The 11,020-nt window shown below is 34.8% G+C and overlaps 1 pseudogene; it reads left to right on the forward strand.

Moving 5' to 3' along the window:
* Positions 1 to 483: 483 nt before the first annotated feature.
* Positions 484 to 5,988, forward strand: LOC131601754 (putative disease resistance RPP13-like protein 1; annotated as a pseudogene).
* The last annotated feature ends 5,032 nt before the right edge of the window (positions 5,989 to 11,020 follow it).

Genomic DNA, 11,020 nt, shown 5'->3' on the forward strand with positions numbered 1-11,020 from the left:
TGATGAATTGAAAACGAAAGGGGGGCATGTTATTGTAATGATTCTTCTTGTAACAATGTTTGAGAGGAGCAAAATGGTTGTAATTGTCACAGGTTTAGACTAACTTAGTTATTAAGTATTTATTTTCTTATCATCAGCATCTTTGTATATTCTTCATAATCTACATAAGCAAGATTAGAATGTAGTAGGCGCTGTAATATTCTGAATCCATATGGTCCAAAATATTTCTGTTGAAAACTTCTGCTCTAACCTTGGTACGCAAGCATTAATTGTTAATTTTTCAATTATACCAGCAAACTAATATTATACACATTACACTTTATTCTCTAATAACTATTACTTGAAATTTGAATTTATAATAGTAGAAAACACACCAGTAACTAATAATGCAATTTATTCAAAGATGCCAAATGCTTTTTTAAAGATAACAACTTTTCTTTACATATATTGGGATATGGGTCCATAAACCATTAGTGAACTTTGCTTTCAAACAAAAAAGTATCATTACTAATGCTATTCATTCACATGCCAGTCTTCTGGTGTCTATCTTTACAGCCAAACCATTCATTCATATGATATTGAGTCTTTGCTCCTTACTTTTGCAATTACTGCTATACCTCAATTTCCATACCTCTTTATCTCTTTCAAAATTCACCTATTAGATACAACTTCCTTACTTGAAACAAGATGGCTGCAGCTGCAACTATGATAGGAGGTGCTTTTCTCTCTGCAACTGTTCAAACCTTACTTGAGAAACTTGCCTCAACTGAGTTTCTTGATTACATCAGAAACACCAAGCTGGATGTCTCCCTCTTGAGAAAGTTACAAACAACCCTGCTCACTCTTCAGGCTGTGCTGGATGATGCAGAAGAGAGGCAGATCAACAATCTTGCTGTCAAAAAATGGCTAGATGACTTGAAAGATGTTGTCTTAGATGCTGAGGATTTGGTCAATGAAATAAGTTACGACTCCCTTCGGTGCAAGATGGAGAATAGACAAGCTGGAAGCAGAACTAATCAGGTGTTGAGTTTTCTTTCATCTCCATTCAAAAACTTCTATCGAGATATCAATTCCCAATTGAAGATCATGTGTGAAACACTTGAACCTTTTGCACAACATAAAGATACCCTTGGATTGCAAACAAAAAGTGCTAGAGTTTCTCGAAGACCACCTTCAAGTTCAGGGGTTAATGAATCTGTCATGGTCGGTAGGAATGATGATAAAGATACAATCATCAATATGCTTTTATCAGACAGTGGCATCAGCAAAAATAATAACTTAGGTGTTGTTGCAATTTTGGGTATGGGAGGTGTTGGAAAAACAACTCTTGCACAACTGGTCTACAATAATGAAAAAGTTGAACAACATTTTGATTTCAAAGTCTGGGTTTGTGTATCAGAGGACTTCGATGTTGTAAGAGTAACCAAGTCTCTCCTTGAATCTGTTGTTAGAAATACAACTTCTGCTTCTTCTAAGGTATGGGAAAGCGATAATCTTGATATTCTTCGAGTTGAATTAAATAAAAACTTGAGGAAGAAAAGATTTTTGTTTGTGCTGGATGATTTGTGGAATGATAGTTACAATGACTGGGATGAGCTAGTAAGTCCCTTTGTTGATGGAAAACCTGGAAGTTCGGTGATTATAACAACGCGTCAACAAAAAGTTGCAGAGATGGCAAAGACATTTCCTATTTATAAATTAGACCCTCTGTCACATGAAGATTGTTGGTCTATACTCTCAAAACATGCACTGGGAAGTGAAGAATATCATGCTAGTAAAAACACAGCCCTTGAAGAGATTGGTAGGAAGATTGCAAGAAAGTGTGGTGGATTGCCAATAGCTGCTAAGACACTCGGAGGACTTCTACGTTCAAGGGTAGACACAACGGAGTGGACTGAGATTTTGAACAGTAGTGTATGGAACTTACCAAATGATAATATTATGCCTGCTTTGCATTTGAGTTACCAATATCTTCCCTCTCATTTGAAAAGATGTTTTGCATATTGTTCAATTTTTCCAAAAGATTATGCACTTGATAGGATGCAATTGGTTTTGTTGTGGATGGCAGAGGGCTTCCTTGATTATTCTCATGGGGGAAAATTGGCGGAGGAGGTAGGTGATGACTGCTTTGCAGAATTGTTGTCTAGATCCTTAATTCAACAATCAAATGATGGTGCTCGTGGAAATTTTTATGTTATGCATGACCTTATCAATGATTTGGCTACCACCATCTCTGGAAAAATTTGTTCTCGGTCTGAATGTGGTGACATCTCAGAAAAGGTTCGTCATTTGTCATATAATCAAGAAGATTATGATATTTTCATGAAGTTTAAGCATTTCTACAACTTTAAATACTTGCGAAGCTTCCTTCCCTTTTATTATGGTAAGTGGCCTAATTATTTATCCATTAAGGTGGTTGATGATTTGCTACCAACATTCAAAAGGTTGCGCATGTTATCCCTATCACAATATGGAAACATCACCAAGCTACCAGATTCAATTGGTAATTTGGTGCAGTTGCGATATCTAGATCTCTCCAACACAAGTATCAAAACCTTGCCGAATACAGTATGTAGCCTTTACAATTTGCAAACTTTGAATTTATTAGGTTGCAAGAGTCTCACTGAATTGCCAGTGCATATGGGAAATTTAATCAACTTACGTCACCTTGACATAAGTGAGACTGACATAAAAGAGTTGCCTATGGAAATTGGTGGATTAGAAAACCTCCAAACTTTGACTGTGTTTTTAGTGGGTAAGCGACATAAAGGGTTAAGTATCAAAGAGCTAAGGAAATACCCAAACCTACAAGGAAAATTTATCATAAAAAATCTATACAATGTCGTTGATGCAAAAGAGACAGAAGATGCCAACCTGAAAAGCAAAGAAAAAATTGAGAAGTTAGAGCTGATATGGGGGAAAATAAATGAAGACTCAGGTAAAAGCTGTGCTTGAAATGTTGCAACCACCAATAAAGCTGAAGAGCCTAAAAATTGAGTTGTACGGTGGGACAAGTTTTCCAAATTGGTTGGGAAATTCTTCGTTTTCTAACATGGTGTCCGTTGGCATTCATAATTGTAAATATTGCACGAAACTTCCACCGCTAGGCCAACTACCTTCTCTCAAGAAGCTGAGTATATCAAATTTGTTGTTATTGGAGACAATTGGCCCAGAGTTCTATTGTGTTGAGGAAGGAGAATGTTCCAATCCTACCTTCCAACCATTTCCTTCCCTTGAGCATATGAAATTTCGCAGCATGCCAAATTGGAAGGATTGGATTTCCTTTGAAGGCGTAAATTATTCATTTCCCCGACTTCGAACTATGGAGTTACATAATTGTCCTGAACTAATGGGAGATGTTCCCGGCCACCTTTCTTGCATGGAAGAAATTAAAATAGGAGGTTGTTATAAGCTATTGGAAACACCCCATATTTTGAATTGGCTATCGACAATCAAAATAGTGACAATTGAAGAAGATTTTAATCATGAAGTTTTTTCCACCGACTCTCCCTTGCAACATGCAGTTGCTGCTGAAAGTTACCCAATGTTTATTTCTAAAACAATCACAAGTAGTATTTGTCTTACTCACTTGGAACTCAAGCATATTCAACCTCTCACTGCATTTCCCACAAATGGTCTACCCACTTCATTGCAATCACTTTGTATTAGTAAGTGCAGGAATTTATCCTTTATGCCTTTCGAAACATTTCAAAATTACACATCACTTGTGAATCTTGATATATGGAATAGCTGTGATTCACTTACATCGTTTCCACTTGATGGGTTCCCCGCACTCCAAAGACTTCACATTTCTGGTTGTAGGAGTATGAATTCCATTTTTATTTCAGAAAGTCCTTCACGTCGGCAGTCAACCCTCCTATCAATTCTAATCGCATCCCCTAGATCAATTGAATTACTTAAAGTCGATCATCGGTTGGACACGCTCACCAATCTTGAATATTTGTATCTTTCCTGTCATGGAGAGTTGTCATTTTGTGAAAGAGTTTTTCTACCCCAAAAATTACAATCAATTGATATTTCTTTTCGAGAAACAAAGCCGCATGTAAAGGAATGGAGTCTGCAAGACCTAACTGCTCTTTCAAGATTGGCAATTCGAGAAAAGGGTGAAATGGATAACACCTTGAGAATTGATTCCATGCTCCCCGTCTCCCTTGTGTCTCTTTATGTTGGTGGTAATATTTCCTTTGAAGGAAATGGGCTTCGACACCTCTCCTCTCTTCAAAATCTCGACTTTTTTATTTATCAATATCTCAAGTCATTGCCAGAAAACTGCCTTCCTTCCTCGCTGAAATCACTTCAATTTGTTGGTTGTAAACAACTTGAGTCATTACCAGAAGACAACCTCCCTACCTCTCTTAAAAACCTCAGCATCAGAGATTGCCCTTTATTAGAAGAAAGGTATAAAAGGGTGGGAAATTGGTCCAAAATAGCTCACATCCCTGTCATAGAAATAAATGACCAACTCACAATATGAGAATGAGTTGTGTTCCGATTTCAGGTCCGTTTTTTTAAACTTTTTTATCGTCCTCTCTGAAATTTGAAGATCTCTTAAAATTCAATTTAATGTATACTTTTTTCTGCAACTTTTATTCCAAGATTCACTTGATGTTTGTTTGATACTTTTCTATAATGTTAGAAACCTTTTTCTTTTGATTTTTTAGGCTTACGAAACTATCTTTACTATTTAATATTAGTTCAACTAGAATTTTAACTCTTTATCTTTGTTCAAACTAGTTATGTAAATATTGCACAGAATCAAATATTTTGCATATTTGTTGAATAAAGTTAAATCAATCTTTTATTGTTATAATTGGTTTGTTTCATGCAAAGAGTTTTTTTTAGCTATGATTATATTTGCTAAGAAATGTTCTTGCTTGTGAACTAAACCAGAAATGTGTTTGCTAATGAAAAGAAAATGTTTATTTGATCTTCATTTTCTTAAAATCCTACTAGTACCAATTTTACTTTTGGATGATTCAATGCAAACTATTTGATGAATTGAATATTGAAAAGGAAAGTAATATTTTTGTCTTGTTTTCAGGAGAGGCAGTGGGTGAAAAATAGCCAGTTTGATGAATTGAAGATGAAAGAGGTGCTTTCTATTGATGTGGTTCTTCTTGTAAACTTGTTTTAGAGGAACCATATGGTTGCCAATGATTTGAACAAGATTTGATTTTCTTAGCTTATATTAAGTCTGTATTTTATCGTAGTTTGATTGCATCTTCGTATATTTTGCTCATAAGTAGCATCTTTGTGTTCCACTGCTTTGTTAGTATGTGGCAAGATGAAGCATAAATAAATGGAACAAGTTAAAGAATCCATGTTGTTTTTGGTTCTAAATTCATGCAACTTGTTTAAGTAACATAATCAGGATTGATGTTCTTTAACATACTATGTTTTTTAGTTTGTTAGATTGACACTTTTGTATGGTACTTTTCAAGTCATAATTGATTACTTTTTTTCTCATTTATATTGAGCTTATAAACTGATGCATTGAAGATATTGTTCATACAAAGATAATACTATTTCAGTTCAGACAGTATAAATTAGAAGTAAGTAAATGTCTTATACTTTAATTCACAGACAAAAGTCATTCACTCCATGAGTACCTCTTGTCATTTACTCCATTTGATAACTCTTCATAACTATATATTTTTGTCAATCCAATAGTCGAGTTATCTTTATGATCATGTAGATAATCTCACCTTTTCAGAAGATACAAAAGTGGAACATGTTACTGCAATGATTCTTCTTGTAAAAATGTTTGAGAGGATCAAAATGGTTGTAATTGCCACGGGTTTAGACTTACTTTACTTAGTTACTCAAGTAGATTTCTTATCCCAAGCAAAATGGTTTGTAACTATCACTTGTGTCAAGTAAGACACTCCATACTTTATATTACCGCCATTTTTGCAGCTCCGTAACACCGGCCTCGCGACTTACTCTCAGCAGCTTCTTTCCGAAGTTGTAATTTTTCTGATCCATCCACATTATTGTCTATTTGTGTGGCTTGTGTTAAAGGATTCACCTAATCTTCCCGTACAACACAAAATAATTGTGTCAATATGAGTTAATTAACATAATTTTTAATATAAAATCATACTTAAATATGGTAGTTAAATTTTGTATCATCATAAATTTAATTTTGATGTTGTCATAATCCTTGAATTTGAATACAGATTTCGATGCAGAACCATATGTACTACTGAAAGAATTAAATATATGGCACCATGAAGCATGAAGCATGAAGCAGAATTATATGTACTACTCTTGAAAGAATTATGAAGTACCATGAAGCAGAATTATGTAGAACCATATGTAAGTTTTGATCTGAGACCAACTGTCATTTGTGTTATTAATAATACAACCTTTGAGAATTCAAAATGGATCTCACAAATCACATATTTAATTTCTTTAAAATTGTTAAGAGTCTCACATGAGACAATATATGGCCTAAACATGTGCTTATAAATAGGAGCAATCCTCACCATACTAGCTGGTTTTGTAGGGATAAGTTAGGTCCAACCACATTTATTAACAAAAATATACTCTAAAATATCTTTAAGCAATCTCTGCAGCAGATAATTTCTACTCAACAGAATCCAAACCTATACACAAGATAATGAAATGATATATCAATGGAGTGTAACAAAAACGAACCAGAATCAAAAGTTGAATCTTTTTAAACTTACATGTGTTTTCTCTGCATGACAGTGAACCCACTTCCCATCCTTTTTTTATGGGTGACCATGAAGAGCTCGTCAGGATTGGGTAGTCGATTTAACTTCTTCTCCTATAAATAAAGACAACATACATGATTACTATTAATATAGATATAAATATTTTGATGCATTATGATTTAAAATAAAATGCACACCAATTCAATAGCAACATCATGATGACCTCTACATCATGTGGTATGGGCCGCCCCACCTCTAATTGATGCTCGATTCTTCTTATTTTGTTGGGGAGTTGTTTGAAATCTTCTTGTTGCCACCCATCAAGAAGATACTTCCATATATATCTTCACCCATCCAATCCGGCTTTCTCACCTATTTCCTAGTCTTATAAAATATATCTTATGCCACATTGTTTATAAAACTCATCTTTCATTTTGGCGTCATCACACGGCTCTGATGCATGTTATTCGCAAGTATACGAATCGCGTCTGAGTAATACAAAATATTATCGATTCCTCAGAGACCAATCGTCAATCTATCAACTCTATCGTTAAGGTGCTTATTTAAGGCAGATCGATTTAGTTGCGATGTGTGTAGTGCAGGAAAATAAAGAGATAAAATAAATTCAAATAAAAGACAGGCTCGAATGTAATTCACATTAATCAAACAATATTCCAGTTGCATTTAGATAGAACTACTTATGGGGCAATATTTTCTACTTATAAAAAGAAACAATTTAACAGGAACTTGTCGCTTTCGCATACTAAGAACCGAGTTTACTCTTTAATCAAATCCTTTTATTGTCACTTATAAAAGGTGCTTACCGCTTTATAGATGCAAACCTATTTTTAATAAATTAGTTTCTTTAACTTAGTAAAAAAGTGATTTTAACTTGGAAGGATTAACTTAAAAAGATTTTTGGCTTTAGGCCACGAATCAGATTTCAAACCTATAAACGCGTCCGAAAACAGTTTTAAAATCATTTTCTAAATATGTTGAAGATCCCTAATTAACTAGGAAAAACACTTTCGCCCTTTTTGTTCGGTTAAAAACTAATCAAGTTTCATCTTTTAGAATGGAAGACTTTCGTTCTTATCCATAAAAAAGTTAAGTACAGAAAACTTGAGTTAAAAGTTAAAACATCCACAACAGTGTTTCTATTAATACAACAGTTGGAACACTATCATGACAATGATCCTTACATTCTAAACTTTAAAAGTTTAGCCAGACATGGAAATAAAGATAAAGATATAAAAGTGGTTGAACATGGTAATAAAAGCAAGGCATGAAGTAAAGTAATTAAAGCAATGTAAGGAAAAGTGATTGAATAAAATAAAGCATGTAAATAAGGAACCTGCTCCAAATCGGAGTCTTTAAATATGGTACAATTGAAAGTAAATTACGCTTGAAGTAAAATGGCGGCAAGATTTTAAATAAAATGCTCCAACCTAATCACACTATGGTACAATAATCCCCCGATGTGGCGAATTATTGCTTTTACAAGAAGTGAGTATAGGCTTAGTGTTGTAGACTAAGTTGGATGATGAGAAATGAAATGGAAACAGTTATTTATAGAAGTTCTGGAGGCTATGCTTTGACAGAAATGCCTCCCAACTCCTTTTGGGCGGGATCTCATTTGTGAGAGTCGCGGTCGCAGAGGGGAGGTCTGCGGCGCTGAGTGTGAAAGGGGGGAGATCACGGAGGACATGGCAATTATCCACTGGGAGTTGTGGGACACGTCACGACGCCTCCTATAGCGTCCGCTGAGCTGGACGCCATGTGCACAAAATGACTAAAAAAATCCCGTTTTCTTGGCCTTTTCGCTTGGCTTCTTCAAAGGGAGCTCTAAAAGGGTACAATACCTGCAAATGAGCCAAGAACAAACATAACACAAGAAAATAATGCTAAAAACAATGAAAAACATGTGCAGATCGAGTCAATTATGCAGTGCGATTTAGTGCTATCAGGCTCCCACCAAACAAGAGACTGGCAAAAAAGAAGCATTGTTGATTAAACTTTAAAAAATATACACTATCATCAAACTAGTAAAAAATAAATTATATGCCTTACTTTAAACATGTCAAAATATGCATCCCTCTCTTTTGATCCCGTGTGATCATTAAGCTCACTAGTACTTTATAAAAGTTCCTCGGTAAAGTTTTACTACAATTTTTCTAATAATTCCGAAAATAATATCGTTTGGATGTAACCATAAAGCATGACTTGAAGGTTGACGACAAAATCTAATATGAAATTGGAATCTTTCTCCCATTCAACTTTAGAACGTATGATTGGAAAAAACACGAACAGACCTGTCATACCCCAATTTTTGACCTAAGATACCACCTCATATCATTTGCATATGCATCATTTGCATCTCTAACAAATTGCATAGCTTGTGTTTGCTACTTGTAACTCAGCAGGATTTAAACAAGAAGTCACTCATCAGTACAAGCAACAATCAATTAGGGTTTTGATCTCCCTTCATCTCAAATGGACTATCTTCATCAACAATCAACATTTAGTCCTCAAAGATCCATTTCAACAAGCTCAAAGGCTCTGAATCGATCAGATTAGGGTTTTGACTGAAGATAGCATACTCCTAATTTCTACTCAGGATTTGACCTAATGACCTGGGACATGGCCTCAAGACCCCAAGTACATCATTTTGACCTAATCTATGGACTCAAGACATCCCCAACACAGGGACTGATCAACAGTGAAATTTCAAATCATCAGATTAGGGTTTTTGAACTATCAGGGACTGAAATCAGGGATCACATTTGGGAAACCCTAAAAAGCCCCAGGGGATCACTCAAAGGTTTCAATCATCTTCAAATAATCCTTATGAAAATATCCAATGGAAATTACATCTCAATTCAAGATCCACAGTCATCAATTTCATCAGGTCGACAATTAGGGTTTTTGACCTAATTCACCTAAACCACTGACTTTTTAATCAGAACATGGTGCCACAACTTAAACAATGGCTCAAATTCCTCCAATAATTCAATGTGATCCATTCATACCATTCATTTGCTGAGGATAGCCTGGTCCATTTGAAATCTCCAGAAACGCGATTCGTCTGAAAAAGTCAACTGTACAAGATCACCATTGACTTTTGGGGAATTTTGGTCAACCATGACTTTTGAAGTTTTGAATCATCAATATATGAGATATGAAGTCATTTGATCAAGAAAAATCAAGAAAAATCAATCAAGAATCAAAAAGTCAAAAGTTTGACTTTCATACTTAGAAAAATTTCCAAGTGTTTTTCAATGATTTTTTCCAAACTTTGGAAGGGAATAACTCAAAATTTCACCTACAAACTGAAAAAAACTTCCAACATGAAAGTTATAGATTTTGATCCAATAAACAACTTTGTCACATAAAATGATTTTCCAAAAGATCAACCATTTAAGAGATATGGGGCTTCAAAGTGGGTATCTTTTGAAAATTTCACTTAAAATCTCACTTTCTTCAAAGTTCATGGATCTTTTTCACCCATTTCCTTAAAGGTCTTGAAGAAACTTTCAACTAGGGTTTTGAAGTACATAACATGAGCTTTCCGAAATGTCCAAGAGCATGAAAAAATATGGAGCATAGCTATGGTTTTGAATTTTGACATTAGTGACCATTATGCTTGAATTTTCACCATTTTTTCACTAAGTTTCAATGCTATATGGCCTCTAATGCAAGTAATGACACATTAAAGCAATAATTGAAAGATATTTTCTGTTTTGAAGATCAGAATGGAAGAGGATAAGAAGCTTGGAAGAATAACCATGGTTAAGTCACTTTAACCATTTTGCATTAAATGTAAAAGATTCCATTTTATCTCTTAAGCCAAATCATCACTCCTTGATCAACTTGCAGAGGTATAAGTTCATAACTCTTGGCCTATAAATAGAGATCATTTCCACTCTTCAAACTCACACCAAAACCTCATAATCATAGGTTTTCTTCTTCTTTCTTGAATTGCAAGTTTCATAGTTTTCAAAGAGGTAGAAATCTCAACCTCTAAACCATTGAAGTTCTGGCCAAGATGGTGGTTCCAACAACTCATAAACATCATATGGGATGTGTTTGATCCCCTCACACACCCCAAAACACCCTAAATCTCAAAATCACTACCTCACTTCCATATGAACACATATTGAGCCTTATCATGCCAAATTTCACTCAAGCTCATATCTGTCCAAACTAACACTTCCAACACCTCATATATGTCACATATGAACTATCCAAACACTCACCAACAATCTGAAACATCCCCATCATCAAATTCGATCCTCACTTGCTCCTACTGCAGATCAGGT

The sequence above is a fragment of the Vicia villosa genome, linkage group LG5 (genome assembly GCF_029867415.1).
Source record: "Vicia villosa cultivar HV-30 ecotype Madison, WI linkage group LG5, Vvil1.0, whole genome shotgun sequence".
Classification (NCBI taxonomy): domain Eukaryota; kingdom Viridiplantae; phylum Streptophyta; class Magnoliopsida; order Fabales; family Fabaceae; genus Vicia; species Vicia villosa.